Consider the following 22,923-nt stretch of genomic DNA (forward strand, 5'->3'; position numbering starts at 1 on the left):
GGCAGAAGTTTGCCTTTAATACCAACTGCACTGGCCATTGGAGACAACGCTTCCTTTGAGAAAGACGTGCCAACTTTGGTCAGTAGATGTTTCCTTCAAGAACATTAAAACTGAATTAAACATGCACACACTTAAGCAGAAGTACTAACTTGTAAGTTTCTGTCAATTGTTTAAGGAGTGTTAATATTAACAGTGGGTAGAAGATACATGATTTCTGTATATGCAGTGGCCACCGCACTTTTTCATTTTCGTGTTCTGTTGGTCTGTATTAATTCATGGAAAGACCTATGATGGTGGCGGTTCCCCTTATTGTGAGGCCATTTTTACATAAAACTGGAGTTTGCCCTAAGGTGCCTTTTGTATACACCTGACCTTTGGACTCAGTAATCAGAGAGAAAGTCTCTCAGTCTTTTTTTCTCTCTCTCCTTTGCCCAGAAACTAATGCAACTATAGCTATTTCCTATAGGACAAGGGTGTCAAACCCATTTTCACCGGGGGCAACATCAGCCTCTCCGTTGCCTTCAAAGGGATGAGTGCAGTTTTAGGACTGTATAAATGTAACTACTCCTTAACAGTTATACGCGAGCTCGGCGTGCTGCCCCGGGTAGAAACAAGGTGCCGGGCGGATAAAACAAGGTGGAGGGCTGGATTTGGCCCTCGGGCCTTGTGTGTGCCACCTGTGCTATAGGATATGCCATAATAATAAACATGAAATTTCTGTAGCAGCAAAGTTTTAAAAAAATTCTATGAGTGAATTAAAGTTCACACTCTTAAATACCATAATTATCTATACATGTTTTAATCTGTATGTAATACTGACAAAGTTGCCTTGATTTTTCTGATGTAAATGAAATATAAGATAACCCTTCATGCTTTCACTAGTGTTCTTGAACAAGAAACAGCAAAAAAAAAAACCTTTTAAAGTTCCTATTGTAGCTTTTACCCTTCTCAGCTACTGAAGTGCTTTGGCTGAGGGTAACTTTTAGTATAATTTGATACTGATAATATGTAATCTGTTACTTTACTTATTGACAGAAAAAAACTTTAAGTATTTATATGAATGTATATATATGTATATATCTTTAACCTCCCTTATACCTTTTTGATCTCTTTTGTATATGTTTCCAAAGTAGTGTTGTAACTTTTATTCTGCCCTTGAATCACTGTTTAAAATAGTGGATGCCCTGGCTGGGTGGCTCAGTTGGTTGGAGCATGGTCCTGTATACCAAAAAGGTTGCGGGTTCAATCCCCAGTCAGGGATTCAAACCTACCTGGGTTGCAGGTTTGATCCCCATACTGGCTGCAGAAAACAACTGATCAATGTTTCTCTCTCTCTCTCTAATCAATAAATATATCCTCAGGTGAGGATAAATAAATAAATAAATAAATAAATAAAATAGTGGATGCCAAAAGCTATCAGTTGCTACACAAATTTGAGTGAGTTTTACAATCTCATAATATATACTATTTTACTATGCTCATTAATAATCAGTGCAAGGTAATTGGGTAAAATTTATATTTTAGCTTCTGAATTAAATTTACAAAGTTTCCAGTGGAGGCAATTTGGCAAAGAGGAGCCTAAAGATTTTCTAAATCTGAGTTAATATCCTTCTCTTAGTTCATAAAGGAAAACAAATGCAAGCAGCTGTTACCTAAGAAGCTGTGACACTTGCCTGACAATAAAACTGCTCCCTAGGACATCTCTTGTCTACACTTGATTGGTATTAAAGTGTGAGTCCTCTCTCCTCTCTGTTGTAGGAAAGCAAGAAACACAACTGAGTGTTTAACACAAACAAAAAGGCTGTCAAATCCATTTCTTAGGATTTCTCATCTAAGAACAACATGGTTATACACATTTTAATTAGGAGTAGGGGAAAGAAGTAAAAATTATTTTAAGGGTGCCAAACTTGATGAACAACATAAACAAACTTTACATTAACATATAATACCTCTAAGTAAAACAATGAAGCGAAAGGAAAACTTGCTAACATTTCTCGCAGTTTTCTTTTTCAACGAAGACATTGATAAAATGAACAGGAAAGCAGAGATCCATGAACAAGCTATAATTGCTCATGCCAGAAGCTGGGATCTTAGGATGGGTATTTTCATCCTCACAGCACACCCTAGCACACTCAAATCAGAACAGACTGCTATAAAAAGGGGGAGGAATGGGAGGAGCTCTTGGGGTGAGACATGCCTTCTGGTTAGCTGAGGAACCCCCGCCCCCCATCAGCAAAACAACCTAGAGGCTCTCAGGTGGACTGTTCTCCAGGGGTTGAGTGGAGCCAAGAGCCCACTTCACTCCTGTCAGAGACTAGTCCCTAATTATAAAAGGCTACTTTGAACACTTAAGGCCTCAGGGATCCTATTGGCTACTACAATTCCTAGGCTCTTTACACACATTACAGACATTTCTTAACATGTATTGGGAAATCAAAAAGCGTATTTCATGAACAAAGCTTGAGAACATTCACGTACTATCTTCCTTAAGACCATCTGGGGCTGCTCAATCCAATTCAAATAAAAACTGCTATAGTCTGAGTCTAGATATCTTACCCTGCTGATTGCCCTTCTCCATTCAGTGCCTGTAGAAACTTACTTTCCACCTCCTGAAACATCCGGAAACTACCCAGTGTTAAAGCAAAAAGTTATTCTAAGACAAATTATATTTAATCTTTTTGGCAACTTAAGACTAAACCCCAAACTCTACTCCCGTCTCAATCTATTACTGTTACTTCTGCTAAAGGTATAACTAATAACCAAGGAAAAACATAAGAACCATTTATGATTTTTTCCCCATGCAATGGCTCTCTTAGACCAAGCACCCTCTGTCTTAATGGTACAAAGTCCAGGGCTTGGGACAGCTGGCTTCCCTCCACCCCCTCCCTTTCAGTCATAGGCGGTCACCACCAAGATGACTTGTAGATTTCTAACTAAAAAACCAATGAGACCTTAAGTTTAATATACATGTATATTCAAAAATCAATTCACTTGTGCACTGGCAAAAAGAGGGCGGAGAAGGATTATTAAGCTAAAAACACAGAAACACACCATAGCAAGTTGGATGCAAACCCGGGCACGGAACTCAAAAGTAAAGCAGCCTTCGCGGCAGCAACCCGAGCCTTAAAAAAAAGAGAGAAAAGTCTCGCACGTTCACAACAACACAACCGCCACAATACGCACACACATCCCAGCTGTAAAACCGACAGCTCCAAGCTCTCCCGGTCTCACTGCGGGCTCTGGTTAGCTCCCGACCCCATCCTGACCCCCGTCCGTGACTGCCCGTCCCCTGCCCTTCCCCCAGCAAATCTGCCCTCGTACGCTGGGGGTCCCCGGCCCTCTCTCCGGGCGTCCAAGGGCGCCGGGCCGGAAGGCAGATGGAGGGAGCTCTCCTCCGGGTACCTGCTTCAGCCCAGGTCCATCTCGGGGAGGCTCAAGCGACCCTCGCGACCCCCTGGGGCCCTCCTCCGCTCTCTAGGCTTTCCGACCCCTGGCCGGGTCCCAACGCAGCCCCCACCCACTGGTAACCCGGAGCATCCGAAGATCCCCTCCAGCCCGGCGCCGGGAGAACTTACCACATGCAGTTCCACCTGGGAACTAACGCATCGGGAGGGGTTTCTGCCCACTCCTCAAGCTACTCCCTCTCCATGCAGAGTACCCAGCTCCGGGGTCCTGAGGGTAGCGCCAGGGAGCGGGCAGGAGGCGAGACTGAAGCTAAGACTCCGCCGTCCTCTGCCTGCGCGCTCCGAACATTATACAATGGTGGAGGAGGAGGCGGCGGCAGGCAGGCAGCGGAGGAGGAAGCGGGAGGCGGGCGAAGGGGGCGCCCTGACCCAGCAGCAGCTCGTGCTCCAGCACTAGCCGTGCAGGAGTGACGTGCGGCCAGCGAGCCTCCCGCGAGCTCCTGGCCGGGGCTAAACAGTCCCCGCCTCCCCACCGCCCCGCCCCGCCCCTCCACCGCCGGCCCCGCCTCCTCCCCTGGCGGTCCGGGAGGCTCGATAAATGCCGAGCGGCCCCCGGCCGCCAGAGGAGCAGGAAGGAGCAGGCGGAGCAGGGGAGACGCCGGGTGGCAGTACGGCCCACGGCTCCCTCTCCGGCCAGCGCCCCCTTCATTTTCTCTTAAGGCTTAAAGAGAAGGCGAGCGGAAAAAAGACACTTTGGCCAGGGGATCACTACTAACCACCAATAATCCCCTCGCACTCTAGAAAATACTCAATGCAAATGACGGAACCGCTAGTGACAAAGGCGTCAGCGAGTGAAGCGCGCGCACAGCCTGCAGAGTGGTGCGACCGCAAAAATGACAAGCATCTGAGCTATTCGGCAACTTGGGGCGGGTCAGCAGGGCGGGTAGGGTCCCGAAGTGTGGTGGTTGGGGCAAAAATCAGACCCTGAGGTGCAACGTCCACGCTGCCCACAGGGCTTTCAAGACGCGAGTCGTGAAGAGGGCACGGGCGGCAACGTCCGCAGCTGGGACACTACCCAAAGCCCGGGTCTGAGGACTCACAAGTGACCAGCAAAGATATCCCAATGGCAGGATGGCGGCTCCAGCTGGAGCCAGGGAGAGAAAATGCTCCTTGCCCGTGGTGGCCTCGGCCCAACATTCTAAATGATTCACCAAGTCAACAGTACTTTCCGAGCAGGACAGTGGGAACTGAGTTGCATCCTTCGTGCCAGGCTGCGCCCAGGTGCAGAACCAGCAGCCCGCTGCCTGCCCGCCCACCTACCTTGAAAAAGTTCACACCGGTTGGGAAGCCAGGCTTTGAGATGGCCCTAGGAGGCCAGAGGCTCCGTCCTCTGCCCAGAATTTTCATGTTAATAGCGTTTTTCCTCTCCTTAAGAAAGCTTCTACTTTGAACTACTTATATTTAGCAGGGAAACATGCTAGTTGGGAAAGTTGTGTATGTGTTTAAATGATGTGAATTTAAAAGCACTGGAAAAATAAAGACAGCTCCCCTAGAAAATAAAAATTACTTTATTTTAAAAATTACATGAGTGTTCAGTGTAAAAATGTTACATAAAGTAATTCAGGCACCTTCAAATTTTGGCTGCCACCCCAATCAATATCATCTCAAATCACTTTCCCATTTAATGGCTCACTATGCCGGTTATATTTAAGGATAATAAAGCTTTAAGACCTCACATAAAGGTGATTATACGTCGTTAACATCAAGACAAGTTTAGCCTATTCAAACTGTTCTGTAATGATTTGTTATCAATCAAATCGATGATCTTATTGAAATTAATTAAAACTGGGCTTAAAATATTTGTAGAGGAGACAATGTTTCTTGTTTTATCTTTAAGGGGAATGAAAATGATTTTTACTGAACTCACAGTATAATTAAAACCTTATACAGATTTTCTTTAAGTATAACCAATGCCAAAAGCTAATTATTCATGGATGTCTTTGGAAAGTCTTGTAATGGTGTCCTCAGGGCCCTGTGCAGGTCCTGCTCAGTTTGTGCCTGGGTGGCATCGCATTCAAACATTTTGCCGGGAAGCCACGATATTTTTCATTTCCTGAATTCTGCCTTTTAGAGAGGACACTAACTACTAACAGTTTCCTAACTATCCACTCACTTACACTTTCAGTGCTCACTTTAAGGAAAAGCCATTGAAATAGAATCTTCAATAATCTCTTCCTGTGATATCTTTGTAGCGGAGGACAGAGGCTCTGTTGCCTTTAAAATGAATTTAAACTGTTATTTATGAACTGAAGTTAGCAACAAGTTAAGAGCTGCAGGATTTTTGTGGCACTTGGATATTTTCTAGCAAATGGACTTCCAAATGCAGTATTCCTGCACACATGAACTAAGATCAAAGTGACAATTTTTGTGTCTCCATAGTGGACTTGTGGTTCTGATACAGGGTGTTCTGTATGTGCTCAGTAAAGGTTTGAGTTCTTAGAAAGCAACCTGAGTTTTGAGGTGAAATGGTTTTCACTTTTCCACGAGTTTGAAAGTCATAATATTCCATCAGTGCACATGTTATAAAGAGCCCCACTTCCCCCACTTTTAGATTCCGGCATCTTTCACCAAGAAGTCAAAGTACGCAGTGGAGCTTCAATAGCTGCTGATGTGGTCCAACACCAGGTGGTTAACCAACCCCCTCCCCCAGGTGGAGTCCCTGCAGGCTGGCTCTGGGAATCCAAGTCCATGAGGATAAGAAAAGGCCCTCCCAGAATTTTTGAAGTCAACTCCCTTCAGTATGCAGTGGCATAATTTTTAAAAATTGTTTATTCCTAGCAAATGAGGAAGAAATATTCAGTGAACATGTAAGTGTCATTTTCACTCTTTGGGACATTTAAAAGCCCATTTAAAATAATCCTGCCCTGGGGATTTAGAGTTTCGAGTTTCTTTCTCTCGCTTGCACCTATAAGAAATTAGGCCAGTCGTGCACATTTAACTACTAGGAACATACCTGTTTAGGGAGAAAAGAAACATTGCTTTTCTAGGTATAGAATTGTGATGATAATTTTTTAAAATACTCAGGAGTTTAATTTCAGAGAGGCACTTTTCAACATTGCTTTGTAGTTCTGGGCACTAGTTTGCACTTCACTGCTCCTCTTGAAAGTTTCTGTGCCTTCGATTTTGCGAACTACTAGAGTACTGCGCTAACCGTAGGCCACTTCTAGCACTTAATCAGCATGCGTGAAAGAAATGACAGAAGGACAAGCTGGTTACATAAACTGAGAAAACAAGACTTTAAAATAGTTTCAAACTTTTTCTTTCACCTTTATTATATTTTATCATTCCGGTTTCACATGAAATATTGGTAATAATCATCTACCTACATACCTTGGAAATATTGGTCTTACAGAAAAAAAAAAGGTAAACATTCAGTTATTAAACACATTGTATATAGCCAGCTGTGCTACAAAACCTTTTCATGGAAAATACAGAGATCCTAGCTGAATGTGGACTTCTCTTTCACTGATAACTGAAAACTGTCAACAAATCTTTAAAATAAATTTCTGGAAGTCACATCACCTAACTGATTATCAAGGAGTTGATTCAGGATACGATGATTTGGAAAACTAAACGCTATCACAAAGATAACACAAACAGGTTCAGCACTTTTCACCCACTAGCAAGTCAAGACTTCATTGTACCAAAGGAGCAAGTTAACTCATCTCTTCTGCAAACTCTTCGTCATCTCTTCTTCCTCTTGATTTAGTCAGGTTTTTTCCCTGCTTGTCCCTGAAGTCATGCTTCACACAGAACTTCAACTTCAGTTAAGGGTTACTTTTGCAAAGTTACCCTTATTTGTTACTGAAGTGCTTTGCAATGACGCCCCTTATGTTTCAAGAGACAGTGTTTCAAGATAGGCCTTTTTCTGTTTTAAAACCTGGCAACATTTAAATTCTAATTTGGAATCAAATCTTAATGACGATATTTGAAAAAAAATGCTTTTAAAACCACTTTTTTCCTAGTATTTTTTATTAGTCCCTTCTAACCTTTACTAGAGAAGATGGCTTCTATTGGGCATTAGCTTCCTTCCTATGCCATTGGCCACTATTTTCTTTTAAAGTCCTCAGATAAATTGTGAGGCCCAATTTGCAGCAGCTCTCCTTAAAAGACCTGAGATTTTGCTTTCACTCTCTCCTCAGTTGAAAAGTGAGGTGACAACTCCTGTGTGCCTTCCCTGCCAGATGTCGCTCCAGCGAGACTGGTAGTCACTTCTCAGAAACATCTCTTCTTGTACCCAGTTCCCCACACAGCACTCCCTTCCTGGTGGCCTCTGCATGTTGACTCTGTACTTCCTGTCTATAAAACATCCTTCCTTCTTGAGGAGTCTGTACTCTTCTCAAGACACTCAGCGCTCCTGGCTTCCACAGAACACTTCAATGGATGTTGGAAATCACTCAGCCTCCAGTCCGTCCTTGTCCCTGGGAACCAGCTTAGCAATGAAGAGGCCTGGAGTAGGAGTTTGAAGATCCTGTACAAATAAATCACTCAACTATGATTAATTGTTAATATATTTAGTTTCTCAATCTGCTATGTCACGCAGATTTAGAATCACCATGGGATCCAGTGAAAAAAGCGCAGGTTTTTGGTCAGGAGGTTTTGGGTAGAGTTCTTTAGCTACAGCCAGCAGTGAGGCTGAATCAGACCCTGGACCTCATAGGGGATGCTTCCACCTCCCATAAAAGGAGGAGTTTGAGCTCAAAGATTTCTGTAGCCCCTTCTCAGAGCAGGAGTCTATGAAAGGTGACTACAGTGGAGACTACCTTCATGGAGGAGTTTTAAGGCTCAAATGAGATAATCTGCTCATTGAAAGAATATAAAAACTTCACATGCACATATTTCTAAAAGTACAAATAATAATATGCTCTCTTCAATAGGACGTGTTCTTTCAATTATTTGTTATATCCCGAAGACAGATTTGAACGGTCCTACATGTACTCTCCTGGCTTCGCTACCCATTATTGTTCAAGTCACCTAGCTGTGAAATCTATAATACTCCCCACCCCAAAATTTGTATAGAAGCAAGACGGTTTACAAGGCATTTTCGTATGGATTCACCTGTTTGCTCTTCATAACATCTTCCCTGTGCCACAGGCAGGACAGGTACTTCTTCCACATCTTACAGATGAGTAAACAGGCTTAGAGAAGGACCTGCCAATTGAACTCTTTCTTTAGCAAGATGATGCTCAGGGACAAAGAAGACCTGGAGGTTGAAAGATTTCTGATGTTCATTAAAATTTTTTTGTAATAGCCAGGAAAGATTGAAGCCGGGTGTCTTGAAAAAGAGTACGAACTCCTCAAGAAGGGGAAGGTGGGTTATAGGCAGGAAGTACAGAGTCGAATGCAGAGGCCACCAGGAGGGTCGTGCTGTGCCAGGATCCGAATACCGCTTTGCTTCAACCCTGGGCTAGGCATGAAATAACAACTCTATTTCTTACACAAAGAACTCCAACCCTTGGCTAGAAGTTTCATCTCATTACCTTTCCACTAAGCTCTGCATGTGTGTATATACATATAAATAACTATTTACATACACTGTTTTAGCAGTATGTGGGAACCGTCGTAATTAGAGGTGTCACTGTGAGTGATATAATATTGCACCTATAACTGCTTTACAGCACTTCTAAAACATGCCATTTAGGTTTAACAGAGTTGAAAGGACCGATGAGCATTCACAAAGTACTCATTGTTAAAGAGTTAATCTATACAGCTTCACCATTGTGGAACAATTTTGCAGATAAACAAATTATTGCCATAATTCCACCATCCCCTACTTCTTTATGAAGGTATTCTCTTCCTACTTACTTTAGGAAATAAAAGTCTCAGTTAAATCATATTTAAATACACAGCAGCATTTGATAATTACAGGTTAAAAAATTTTTGCCTATCCAAATTTTCAAGTGATGACTTGAATGGTTCAAATAACCATTTATTATATTTATCACTTGCATGACCTCTTGGCCATGGAATACAAAAATATGCCAATAATCAGACATGTTCTGAATATCATCAATCAATATTAATTTCCAGGAAAACTCGGCAAAATGACAGGAAAAATAATTATTTTTAAAAGTATTATTTAATGCCAGCTGTTTTTATGTTTCAAAATCAAGCAAATTTATATGACTGGCTAGGCTAAATTCTATCATCTGCTGTACATATTTTCATGTTTATACTATCTAGGATTGCGTACCTCTAAATCACCTATAGGAGTAACGAGGTCATTTAAGAGAAGTATAGTGATTTGGAAAAGGCGATTCATATTTGAACCATTTTTTAATCATAGCTATAAAAATTCTACTTTGAGAATTTAAAAAATCCAAACCTTTAATGTGTTAGAGACCCAGAAAATGCTTCTAAGTGCAGGCTGTGAGGGATCATGAGGAAACAAGCATGCGGACAGAGAACACAGTTCAAATGTAATCACAGTACACAACTCAAAATGAATCAGCTCTTTGCCACTCCGAGCTTACATTGGTCTTCTGAAGGCAAGGTAACACTTAGGTAAGATGGTATAGACTTTATCTTTTATTTTAGTCACCAGTGTAGAACTGTTTTTTAAAAGACCTGTTGCCAGAATACACAAGACTTTTCCAAACTACCCAAGTGTCCGATAATTTCAGTCCCTTGCTTTAAATTAAAATACTTTTAATTTTAAATTTTTCATATTTAAAATCCGAAATGCAGAGTGATGTCATGTAAGAAGAAACTAAAGAATCTGAGATAAACACCAACACCAATTAGATGTATTTTGTAACCAGTCAATTGTTTCTCTAAACATGCTTTAAATAGTGAAGAAAAGATTTGATCTTGCTAAGTAATATGTGTTTCAAAACTGTTGTCTTAAGAGCTAAGGTTTGTTTGAGTTATATGAAACTCCTTAAATGGGCAATTATCAGAGAAACTGGCTTTTAAGGGGAAAATAATAGTGTGAGTGAGCTATATGTAACTTCCCTTTTTAAAAACAGAAGTTGATACTGTAACACTAAATTTAGACAGGAGAGTGGATGCAGCAAACACCACGAGAATACCATCTATATAGCATGAACACCCACTGCCGTTCTGTTCTGTTATAAATAAATACACACTCCACAATCTTGCGTTTGCTCAAACAACGCATGTATTTAATCATCCCTAAAGATGAGTCTTAGAAAACATACATGTGAAAGAGTCAAGTCAAATTTTTAAAAGTGCTGGATTCCCTTCTTTGGTTACTGTGATTCATTCACTGGGGCTGCAGATAAATAGCTTTTGTGGTAATAATATTGATAATTTCAGCACCAGTTATATTTCCTTTTAACTTTCTTTAATAAATTAAAGCCCAAATTACAAAAAGATAGAAAAAACTTAATGAACGAGATATTATTTTCAACACATTTTGACATATTGCCACTTTAGAACTGTTATATATCAGGCTTTTAGCTTTAGTGATAAAAATTAACAGCTATAAAAATAAAGACTCCAGAATTACTATTTTCATGTTACAGGCAAAAATGAAAAGTGAGAAAATAGAAACCTTTTTTTTTAAGTTCATGAGATGAAAAAATTGGAAATAATGGGGATCCATATCAATTATGAACAAGAACACTTAATACTATATAATACCAATCCTCCCTTAAATTCATCAATAAATTAACTGCAATTCCAATATAAAGCTCTTTTTTTTCATGAAACTTGCTAAAGCAAATCCAGAAATTCATCAGGAATAGCAAAGGGCTAAAGACAGCTGTAATAAGTTTAAAGAACAGGATTGGGGGCTATGCCCTATCAGTTATGAAGCCTTATTATGAATCTCTTATAATTAAAACAGAGTGGTGTTGGCATAGGGATAAATAAATAAATCAATAGAACAGAACGGAGAGTGTAGAAATAGACCCACACATACATGGAACCGTGAAATACGACAGACATGAGATTACAGATCAGTGGGAAAGAATAGATTGTATTAAATAAATGTCTAAGAGTCACCTGGTTACCTGCATGAAAAATAAAATAAAATTAGGTATCTAATATTTTTCCAAACAGCACATTTCAGGCAGACTGAAATCTAAATATGTAAAACAAAACTTTAAAACTCTTAGGAGAGAATATAGGAAAATATCTTCGTGGCCTCAGGATAAAGAATGTATGATTACTGTTTTCCTAAGATTCATTCTCTACTTGCCTCTGCTTTGCCCTGTACCTTGAAATGTTGACCCCTCCTTTGCCAACTAGCTTCCAACTGCATTCAGCCAAACGAAAGCACCAGGAAGAGATCAGAGTGGCTCAGACGGGAGAGAGGCTGGGGCATTTTTCCCATGCTCTTTCCTGCTTTGGGCCTTGTTATAGCAGTAACCATCCCTCCACAACCACAACCACAGCTTCTGCACCGGCCCCTTCTCCAGGGCGCCAAGGCTCACGGATCCCAGCAACACCATTTCTCTCCTTCCCCCTTTATCCTAAGGGTAGTTACAGCCTGCTGCTGTTGTTGGGTTTCCATGCCTCAACTTCTGTCACATCTCTGTACAAAGTCCTTTCATAAAAGTCTCTTTAGTTGAATCATTTAGTAGAATTCTATTTTCTGCCCAGACTTTGACTATAGAAACAAAAAACCCAATTTACAAACTATGAAGAAAAAGATCAATAACTTTGATTCATTAAAATTAAACATAATGTACATGAGATAAAAACAATAGAAATTATCAAATGATACATGTGATTCATGCAATCAACAAAAGATTAGTAATATTCAAAATTAGTAAAGAACTTCTCTAAGTCAATTTTTAAAAAGCCATATATGCCCAATAGAAAAATGGGTAAAGGAGGAAACTCAAATTCCAACAAACATGTGAAAAGATACTCAACCTCACTAGTAATAAGAAAAATGCAAATTATAAAGAGAGAGTTCACAGCTATCAGAGTGACCGCTTTGGAAATAATTTGGTATTACCCAGGAAAGTTGGAGATGCATATACCCTGCCTACATACATGCAGTCTTTCTCAACTGGGGTTCCCTAAGAAAATAAGCACTACAGAAAATGATTCAATCCTCCCAAGGATGGTATAAAGTGAAAACCAGTAGTGCTCTGGTAAATGTTTAACAACCGCTTGGGAGGATGGGGAAGGAAGCCCTTATCTGTAGCCACGTGCTGATTTCTGTGGTGCCCACCCCACCAAAGCTGATTTTAAGCCTCCCAACTGAACTCAAGAACTAGGAAGAGACTTGCACAATTGGAGCAAGTATCAGTCATCTAGCTTCCAGCCCAACACTTGAACCATTCTAGACTTTCAAGACAGAGGTTAATTCATCAAGTACAATGGAAGTTTTAAGGTTTAGGGACTTAATTCTCTAGAGGAACTCTGGATGAGAAGGGTTAAATCTAGAATCTAGAGAAACACTTATTTTTTAAATTTTATTTTCAACTACAGTTGACATTCAATATTATTTTATATTAGTTTCAGGTATATAGCATAGGGTTAGACAATTATTGGAAACTCTTCTTTTTATTCCCTATGGAGACCTGGAAGAATGTTTTGGCAGCTTTGCTCATAATAGTTAAAAATTAGAAACAACCTTAATGATTATCAAGATGAGAATAAACTGATACATTTGAAAACCATTGTGGTTGAGATACTAAAGGTACCATATAGTATCAACATGGTTAAATCTCAAAAACATAATGGTGAGTAAAATAAAGCAAGCTACAAAATATGTACTGTACAATATCATTACATAAAATATTTTATAACATCCAAAACATTGCTACATATTGTTTACAAATACATATTTATACAGGTATAGAATAAAAACATTTGAGATAAAAAATTCAGGGAAGTGGTTACTCTGGTAAACAGAGTAGGATAATGGTATCAGAGACACATAGGTAGCTCCTGTTTTATCTATAATGTTTAATTTCTTTTTAGAAAACATGAAAAGCAAGAAATAAAAGAGGAGAACAAATAACTACAAAGAAATACAAGGGACTGTAAGAAGATATTAGGAACAACTATATGCCAACACATTGGACAATATGGACGAAATGTACAAATTCCTAGAAATACACAATCTTCCAAAACTGAGTCAGGAAGAATCTAAGAATCTGAATAGACAGATAACACCTAGTAATACCAAAGCAGTAATCAAAAAACTCCCAACACACAAGGGTCCTGAACCGGTTGGCTTCACAAGTGAATTTTACCACACATTCAAAGAAAAACTAACACAGATCCTGCTAAACCGTTCTAAAAAATTCAAGGGAAGGAAAGACCTCACTTTATGAGGCCAGCTTTATTATAATTCCAAAACCAGATAAAGACACTGCAAAGAAAGAAAATTATAGGCCAATATTCCTGATGAACATAGATGCTAAAATTCTCAACAAAATAACAAACTGGATCCAGGAATACAGTAAAAAGATCCTATACCATGATCAAGTGGGGTTTTTTCCAGGGATGTAAGTTTGGCACAACATCCACAAATCAATCAACGTGATACACCCCATAAATAAAATGAAGAATAAAACCACATGATCATATTGATAGATGCAGAAAAAGCATTTGATGAAGTCCAGCACCCATTTATGATTAAAACTCTCGGCAAAGTGGGATTAGAGGGAACATATCTCAACATAATAAAAGCCATATATGACAACCCCCCTGCCAGTATCATACTCAATGGGAAAAAACTACAAGCATTTTCCTTCAGATTGGGAAAAGAACAGGGATGTCTGCTTTCACCACTCTAACATAGTACTGGAAGTCCTAGCCACAGCAATCAGACAAAAAAAAAGAAATAAAGGCATCCATATTGGAAAGGAAGAAATAAAGCTGTCATTATTTGCAGATGACATGATACTGTATATAGAGAACCCTAAAGACTCTAAGTAGCAGGATAGAAAGTAAATATCAAGAAATCAGTTGTGTTTTTATACAACAATAATGAACTATCGGAAAGGAAAATTGGGAAAACAATTTCATTCACAAGTCTACCCTCAAAAAAACTAGGAATAAATTTAACCAAAGATATAAAAGTCCTGTACGTGGAAAATTGTAAGACACTGAAGAAATTGAATAAGATAAAAATAAGTGGGACCACATACTGTGTTCATGGATAAGAAAAATTAACATCGTTAAAATGTCCATACTATCCAAAATATCTATAGATTCAATGTAATTCCTATCAAGACACCAATGGCATATATTTCACAGAACTAGAAAAAATATTCCAAAAATTTATATGGAACCACAAAAGACCCGGAATAGCCTTAGCAATCTTGAGAAAGAAAAACAAAGTTGGAGGAATCACACTACCTGATATCAAATTATACTACAAAGCCACAGTAATCAAAACAGCATGGTACTGGCATAAAAACACACACATAGATCGATGGAACAGACTAGAGAGCCCAGAAATAAACCCACACCCTTATAATCAATTAGTATTTGACAAAGGAGGCAAAAATACACAATGGGGTAAAGATAGTCTACTCAATAAATGGTATTGGGAAAATTGGACAGATACATGCAAAAAAATGAAAGTAGATCATCTTCCTATACCATACAGAAGAATAAACTCAAACTGGATTAAAGACTTAAACATTGGACTCAAAACCATAAAAATCCTAGAAGAAAACATAGGCAGTAAAATATGAAACACTGCTTGTAGCAATATTTTTCTCTAACATACCTGTTCTGGCAGGGGAAGTAAAAGAAAAAAATAAATGATACACCATCGAAATAAAAAATTTTTGCTCAGCAAAGGACACCATCAACAAAATGAAAGACAATCCACTGAATGGGAAAACATATTCGCCAATGACACATCCAATAAGGGGTTAATATCTAAAATTTAAAAAGAACTTACAAAACTCAACACCAAAAAAATCCAATTAAAAAATGGGCAAAGAACCTGAATAGATAATTCTCCAAAGAGGACATGAAGACGGCCAATAGACATATGAAAAGATGCTCAACGTCACTAATCATCAGAGAAATGCAAATTAAAACCACATTGAGTTACACTTCATACCAGTCAGAATGGCTATCATCAATAAATCAACAAAGTACTGGCAAGGATGCAGAGAAAAGAAAACCCTCACGCATTGTTGGTGGGAATGCAAATTGGTGTAGCCATTGTAGATAGCAGTATGGAGTTACCTCAAAAAATTAAAAATGGAACTGCCTTAGGATCCAGCAATTCCACTTCTGGGAATATATCCAAAGAAACCCAAAACACTACTTCGAAAGAATACATGCACCCCCATGTTCATTGCAGCTTTATTTACAGTAGCCAAGATTTGGAAACAGCCCAAGTGCCCATTAGTAGATGAGTGGATAAAAAAGCTGTGGTACATTGACACAATGGAATACTACTCGGCTGTTAAAAAGAAGGAAATCTTACCCATTGTGACAGTATGGATTGACCTGGAGAGCATTATGCTAAGTGAAATAAGCCAGTCGGACAAAGACATGTACCATATGATTTCGCTCATATGTGGAATCTAATGAACAAACAAAATAAATTAACAAACAAAACAGAAACAGACTCATAAATAGAGAACAGACTCACAGCTTTCAAAGGGGAGGGGGGCTGGGGGGCTGGGTGAAAAAGGTGAAGCGATTAAGCAAAAAAAAAACCCCAAAAAACCCCTCATAGCCACAGACAACAGTATGGTGATTACCAGAGGGAAAGGGGGCTGAGGGGAGGAAGAAGGTATGGGGTGGATAAATGGTGATGGAAGGAAACTTGACTTGGGGTGGTAAACACATGATACAATATACAGAAGATGTATTATAGAATCAATCATACACCTGAAACCTATATAATTTTATAACCCAATGTCACCTCACTATATTCAATAAAAAAGAAAAAAAAGTTGCTGATCTGCCCAAGATCAAATCTATAAAATCTAAAGAAGCTGAGGTTTGAAGAGATACTTCCAGCTAAGATGGAGGCATAAGTAGACACACTACGCCTCCTCGGACAACTGAAAGAAGGACAACAACAAATTTAAAAACAAAAAACAACCAGAACTGACAGAAAATCAAACTACATGGAAGTCCAGCAACCAAGGAGATAAAGAAGAAACATTCATCCAGACCAGTAGGAGGGGTGGAGCCAGGCAGCCGGGTGGAGAGGACTCAAGGCAAGGTGGGGACTGGTGGACCAGGCGAGGCAGCGGGTGGCGAAGCAGGTGGTACCACATTCCCGTGTGGATAAGCTGGGAGGAACAACTTGGGAGGGACACAGACCTCGTAACCCTCGGTTCCAGAGGAGAAATAAAACCTCAAACCTCTGATTGAAAACACGTGTGGGGGTTGAGGCAGCAGTGGGAGAACTCCCAGCCTTACAGGAGAGTTAGTTGGAGAGACTCACAGGGGCCTAGAGCGTACACAAACCCACCCACCCAGAAATCAGCACCAGAAGGGCCCAATTTGCTTGTGAGTGGCGGGGAAAGTGACTGAAAGCCACAGAGAGCTGAGTAAGGGGCATTGTTCCCTCTCAGACCCCTCCCCCACATACAGTACCTCAATGCAGCAACATGGCTTGCCAAGACCTGGCAAATACCTAAGGCTCCACCCCTTACTAAGTAACAGGTGCACAGAGACAAAAAAAAAGGTCCAAATGAAAGAAGAAATCAAAACTCCAGATAAAAATACAACTAAGTGACGAAGAGATAGTCAACCTATCAGATGCATAGTTCAAAATACTGGTAATCAGGATGCTCACAGAATTGGTTGAGTATGGTCACAAAATAGAAGAAAAAGTGAAGGCTATGAAAAATAAAAAAAAGGAAAATGCACAAGGAACCAACAGTGATGGGAAGGAAACTGGGACTCAAATCAACGGTTTGGAGCAGAAGAAAGAAAGAAACATTTGACCAGAACAGAATGAAGAAACAAGAATTCAAAAAAATGAGGAGAGGCTTAGGAACCTCTAGCACAACTTTAAATGTTCCAACGTCTGAATCATAGGGGTGCCAGAAGGAGAAGAGGAAGAGCAAGAAATGGAATACTTATTTCAAAAAATAATTAAGGAGAACTTCCCCAATCTGACAAAGGAAATAGACTTCCAGGAAGTCCAGGAAGCTCAGAGAGTCCAAAAACATTGGACTCAAGGAAGCACACACCAAGGCACATCATAATTACATTACCCAAGATTAAAGAGAAGGAGAGGATCTTAAAAGCAGCAAGAGAAAAGGAGACCATTACCTACAAAGGAGTTCCCATAAGATTAGCAGCTGATTTCTCAAAAGAAACCTTACAGGCAAGAAGGAGCTGGAAAGAAGTATTCCAAGTCGTGAAAGGCAAGGACCTACATCCAAGATTACTCTATCCAGCAAAGCTATCATTTAGAATGGAAGGACAGATAAAGTGCTTCCCAGATAAGGTCAAGCTGAAGGAGTTCATCATCACCAAGCCCTTATTATATGAAATGTTAAAGGGGCTTATCTAAGAAAAAGAAGAAGATCAAAAATATGAAAAGTAAAATGACAACAAATCACAACTATCAACAACTGAACCTACAGAATAAACAAAAACAAAAATGAACTAAGCAAACAACTAGAACAGGAACAGAATCACAGAAATGGAGATCACATGGAGGGTTATCAGTGGGGAAGGGGAGGAGGGGAACAGGGGGAAAAGGTACAGGGAATACATAGCATAAATGGTAGGTACAAAATAGACAGGGGGAGTGTATGAATAGTATAGGAAATGTAGAAGCCAAAGAATTTATATGTATGACCTATGGTCGTGAACCAAGAGGGGAAGAATGAAGGTGGGATGGGGTGTGCAGCGTAGGGGGTAATAAAGGGGGAGGCAATGGGACAACTGTAATAGCATAATCAATAAAATATATTAAAGAAATAAAAAGAAAACTAGAGAGGGGCCTTGCATGGGCCAATAATGGTAATAATGAAGTAAATGATGCCTCCACTCCCTGTACTCGGACACACTGAAGTGAAATTTCAGTATATCTAGGATCAAAAATAAAAGCTGCAAGCTGCAAGAGTCGAGGGTGGCTGTATTATCTACAAAATAACGAAAATGAGATTAATTTCATACTTCTTATCAGCAACACCGGATTCAGGAAGACAACACCACCATATATGTAAAAGGCTGTGGGAAAATAACTTGCAACTTCAAATTCTATACTCAAACTATCATTCAAGTGTAAAACTGAAGTCATTTTCTGATTAAAAAAAAAAGAAGCTGAGGTTTGAACCCAGATGTGTTCATGCTGCATAAACAGTTGATATAATCTGCATGTCTACGCCCAGCATAGTAGATAATGGAAGTAGGTATTTAATAAAATAATACGTATCAAATTAAAAATAACATGAAAAACAAATAAATATGTTGTGATAAACAATTTGAATTTATCGTTTTGGATATCATCAGGTTAAAAAAAGGTTTTTTTCTTTTTTCCTTATAGTTTCTATGAAGTTGAACCTCATAAGATTGTTCCTAGAATTTCTAATATTTATTAATAAAGCACTGAATAATATTTTTATTTCATGCATTTATTTATTTCCCATTATTTCAGTAATAACTTATTCCTTTCACTCACTTTAATATATTGTTCTCTCTCCTAATAATAGACTATAAAATTCAATAATAATGCAGATTAACCAAAAGTTCTTAATAGGAAGCTGAGCTAATAGGTCAAGTATAAGAGAATAATTGGGTTAAAGCCTGTGCCTAGAGTGTATTTCTCACCTTCCAGGCTAACTTCTATCTTGCTAGAAAGGATAAAAGCATCCCCTCAAAATGTGGAAGGCTTCTTATTAGTTCTTAATATGCCAAATAATGCATTTAGCACTAAAAAGTGAAATCTTGTTGATTTAAACACAACAACAACAGACACACACTTTTCCTATGAAATACGTTTCCCTTGGTGTTCAGGTGACCAGTGACTGCTATACCAAATGCATTTTGGTTGTTTCTTATGTTATGTCTTTTGATATGGAGATTATAGAAATAGAGTCCACAACTATCTTTACTCTCTCCACCTTTAAGAACATGATGTCGTCTCAGTGCATGGGTAGTGTGACTTTTTTCAGAGATCGTCTTGAAATAAGCCTATGTTTTAAATACACACTTTTCTGCGCTAGCAGGCATTCTGAAGCTAGGTGGTTCTAAATAAAGAACGCTAGTCAACAACAGGAAATAACTCCCACAGAAAAAAGGGGCAGAATACAAACTCTCACCAACTCTTGTACACAGTTCACAACGGCCTTTTGTTCCCTGCACATTAAGCCCGAAATCTTTACTTTTCAGAGCATGTTTGGGCCTTTGTAGAGCAATTAAACCTCTCTTTTCCTTTTGAGGGTGTCCTTGCCTTCTTCTTTCCAAGGAAGTTAATCTTACTACTAATTTTTTACTAGGAGGTAGATCAGCAAAGGGAACAGTTTCTATTCCAAAACTCAACATTTTTTTTTCTTAATGGAGTGTCTCAGGGGAAAAAATAGTCAATTCACAGTTTAAAACTCAATTTTCCTTCTAATACATACAATACCATGTAAACACACACATGTATTCTAAAGGAATATGTTAATCTGCAGTATATATTTCTAAATCTATCAACTAGGATATATCATATCAACCCATAAATCTAGATTGAAGGGTTATTAACACCCTTCAATCACTTTACCAGTGACATTTCAACAAATCAATGAAACCAGAAGGTAAATTTATATGCACTCAAAGGCTCCCATCTTGAGTCTGTAGTGAAAAAGAGGAAGACAAATCTAGACTCCAAGCTAACCAAATAGAAAGACATCTGAATGATGGTTTTCAAAGTCAAAGTGATTCCAAGTGAAATGAATTGGTGGCATTCAACTATAGTACAGAATAGGTACTCGTGACAAGAAAATGGGCCTGACAAAAATAGTCTGAAAGTGACTGCAGCCTGGTATTTCTTCCCTCTCCTATACACTCAGCCTTGCCTTCTCTACTGGTTCCTTCCTGCAATAAATAAATTACAGATTCAATGTTTTCTATCTTCTGTTTAAAACGTAAAACAATCTTCCCCTACCTCAATGTTGCAGGAATGCTGGTGGCTACTCCTACTCCTGTCTTTAGCCTCAACAGCGTTATTTCCTCCTTCTACCCCTGGCTTCTGCAGGGCAACTATATGACCACCCCAGAAAAGAGCACCTGTGCCCACTAAATGTCAAGGCCAATTGACACTTCTCTGTTCCTTATGTTACTGAGCCTCTCTGTGCCATTTGACACTGACATTACTGACCATCTCCAACCATTTCTTTCAGTAACTTTGGCTGAACTATGTAGCCTTCTGGTTCTTACCTCTTTGGCCCCATAGTTTTTTGTTTGTTTTAGTTTAGTTTAGTTTTGTTTTTGCTGGCTCCTCTTCTTCTGCCCATCCTATAAACCTATAGTTCTCAACTTTAAAAAAACCACCTTAGGTTGCGACTTGGGACCAAGAGAGGGTTATGGAAGTGAGTAGTGGGTAGGGGTGGTTGGTATCACAATCTTTAGGAAATTTTGGAGACACAACTGTTTTGAAAAAAATTCTGCCAACTGATAATTACTATGTAAATGTCTGTATTCCTTATGGTTTTGTTTTTCCTCCTTCTTTTCTTATTACCCTATAAACTCTCCCTAGGCAACTCAACCACTCTCAGGGCATCTATATGCTAATGATTCACAAATCATTAACCACATTCCAAGCCTTTCTCTTTAAGCTTCATATCTGAACTTTATATAGAAAGAGACCATATATTTCAGTTTGTGAGGGTCATTTCTAGTTTATGCTTGTCTGGGCATAACTAATAATAGCATCCTGTTTCAATCTCAAAAGGGTCCTGGTTTGAACAACAGAAGTATATAATTAGCCTATACCTATACCATGCATATTAGACATCCCCACCGGGGATGGGGCATCAAAAAGGCATCTCCAATTCACAGCACATCTAAAATTGTCCTAATCATAGCTCCTTAAATCTGCACCTCCTCCTGAACGCCCAAATATGGTTAAGGCACCACAAGGTACCCTTGGTGTCTGAGCTGGAAATCTGAGATTCAAAGTATCTTCTCTCCCCCTTTCTCTCACATTTAACCAGACATAAAGTCCTGTCAATTTTCTCTCTTAAATGTTTTTAAATGTATCTCTTTCTCTCCACTTTTCCCATCACAGACCTAGTCAAGACCCTAAACATCTTTCACTTTGATTATTACAATCCATCTCCCTTCTTCCAGTTGTGGATATTCACTAACCCATCTATACCACCTACTGTGTGACAGGTAGCACTCTAACTACTAGACATACACAGGAAAGACTAACTCACCACTGCATCACTGATGCAACAGGTTACCAGTGACAGAGGCATACACAGGTTGACATTGGACATACACATAGCCTGGCCAGTGCAAAAGTGTCAGGGAGGTGGAAATAAATCTTAGGGCAAATGGGAGTTAGTCCAGGCATCAAAAGCAGATGGAGCAGCAGAGATAGGGAGGTGACAAATAGCATAGGATACGGGTGCAGAACTGAAGTGTAAATTCAGGCAAGGAGTAGAATATGCAAGACTAGAGAATTTGCCTGGGCACATCGAGGAAGGCCTTGGATCCTACATTAAAGGGTCTGGCCTTTATATTCTGAAGGTGATAAGGAAGCAGTACACAATTTTCCTCGGGGGAGTGACACGATGTGATTTTTATTTTAGGGATATAAGCTCCACACCTATTCCTGAACTTGACAAAGTGATTCTAAAATTTATTCAGAATGACCACATATGAAGAAAAAAATGAATTTTAAAAGCAGACATTAATAAGCTATTAGTAATTAAGAGTCAGGTTCTGCCAAAAGAAAAATATAAATATATCTGCACTGAAAAACTTGAAGTACACCTTATTATAAAGACTTAGTATGTTCTTAAGATGGCATTCTTGTTAGCCCAAAAGAAAGACGTGTGCAACAGTCTACTCTTTCAAGGGAAAAATGGACTTTAGATTCTTGCCTCTCACCATATGATAAAACACTAAAGATTAACTAAAAAATAAAATATATTTTTTAAAATATGCCCTGGCTGATGTAGCTCAGTGGATTAAGTGCAAGCCTGTGAACCAAAGGGTCACCGGTTTGATTCCCAGTCAGGGCGCATGCCTGGGCTGCGGGCCAGGTCCCCAGAAGGGAGCACATGAGAGGCAACCACACATCGATGTTTCTCTCGCTCTCCTTCTCCTTCCTTTCCCCCTCTCTAAAAAATAAATATAAATAAAACCTTTAAAAAAATAAAAATAATTTTAAAAATGTAAGATAACCAAAAGAAATTACAGATGAATAATTGATCTTACGGGCAGGCAAGACCTTTCCAAATATAAAAAAAAGAACCACAAAGTTAAAATGAAATACACTAAAAGACTATATATTAAGAAACAACATAGCAAAATTAAAAGAAAAATGACAAACTAGGAAAAATATTTGCAATACAGATAACAAAGACTCAACAACCTT

General features: G+C 39.2%; 1 protein-coding gene across 4 annotated transcripts in view; it reads right to left on the reverse strand.

The window, feature by feature from the left end:
• SERTAD2 (SERTA domain containing 2) overlaps nt 1–22,923 on the reverse strand; it is a 121,729-nt gene that overhangs the window by 18,671 nt on the left and 80,135 nt on the right. Inside the window, exon 1 of one of the 4 annotated variants that reach the window (XM_024552718.4) lies at nt 3,576–3,876. The exons of 1 other annotated variant lie outside the window; for it this stretch is intronic. The gene's annotated coding sequence lies outside the window, so the exon portion shown is untranslated. Of the gene's footprint in view, nt 1–3,051; nt 3,230–3,575; nt 3,877–22,923 lie in introns of those variants that run through there. 2 more of the 4 variants (XM_045189376.3, XM_045189377.3) reach the window with 2 other exon arrangements.

This window comes from Desmodus rotundus, chromosome 5, assembly GCF_022682495.2.
Source record: "Desmodus rotundus isolate HL8 chromosome 5, HLdesRot8A.1, whole genome shotgun sequence".
Classification (NCBI taxonomy): domain Eukaryota; kingdom Metazoa; phylum Chordata; class Mammalia; order Chiroptera; family Phyllostomidae; genus Desmodus; species Desmodus rotundus.